Genomic DNA, 1224 nt, shown 5'->3' with positions numbered 1-1224 from the left:
AATACATAATCACAGTTAGTTAATTTTATTTTCCCTGAAACGAGTACATAAAGCATTTAATATTATTTCCACTTTCTTTTTTTTTCCTTTTTATTGATTGCTCACCCAGTTAATTTAAAGCTAATTTTTCGCGGTTTGTAGCTACCTCTCTCATATCTTATTTTAGTAATTAGTTTCCAAATTGTTAGATGATTTTTTCCAACCATATGTGAAAATCGAGAGTTCCAACTTTCACATACATTATTAGTTCTATGCCCGTCAGACAATATTGTCAAATTAACATTCCAAGTTGTAAGAGTAAATAGTGGAGGGATGCGACGATATTGTACCACTATATTATTTTTACTATGTCTACCTGGGCGAAATTTCCCATTTACATATGTATGGTCGAAATATAAAAGTAAATCTTCAGCTCCAACTGGGACAATATTTTTTAAGTATGACATAACCGTCTTCAACAAACTCTATTGGGAGAAATGCTAACCCGTCTATCATACAACTCGTCATCATTACGATACCGATTTTCAAGACCGAGACTTTTTTTGCCCGAGACTTTTTCCGTTCCCCAGACAAAAAACCATTCGACAAAACACTATCATCATAATACGACAAGATACCACTCGACAAAAAACCATCATACCACACTACCAACTACGATTTAACGTTTTAGAGTTAATTAATGTCAAAAGGTATACCAACATTCAAAATTCCTAGCAAAGAACAGTTATTTGTTCACTCTGAAAAGTTGGGAAAACTGAGATTGGCCATGATGGTTCTTAGGTGACGATATTATATCATTGAATTCAAATTTAATACCATCCATTATACACTGAACCACTTGTAAGTATTGTATCCTACTGTACAGCAGAGCGACATCCACTTACCCATCTTTTTTTATTTTATAACAAGTTTTTCTATTATAAGTCTGTGTTAGTACTTAGTATATAGATATAAACTATTATAAGCTGTTACGAATAATATAAGATCAAATGAAAATAATAAATTCATTTTATTTTATTAAAATAAATTAAAAACATTAAAACTAAATGAAAATACTATAATAAACATATTATTTTCAAAACATTAATTAGCTTGGTGGGCCAGTGAATACCCTTGGCGCCTCTTGGAAACCTCTGGTATATAATATAAACAGTCTGAATTTTACAAAGAAAATGTGTTGAGTAGGTACCTATATACAAGAAGATGGAAAAAATAAATAAAGAA

Source organism: Acyrthosiphon pisum, chromosome A1 (assembly GCF_005508785.2).
Source record: "Acyrthosiphon pisum isolate AL4f chromosome A1, pea_aphid_22Mar2018_4r6ur, whole genome shotgun sequence".
In the NCBI taxonomy this organism is placed as follows: Eukaryota; Metazoa; Arthropoda; class Insecta; order Hemiptera; family Aphididae; genus Acyrthosiphon; species Acyrthosiphon pisum.
Note: the sequence above shows the minus strand (reverse complement) of the source record.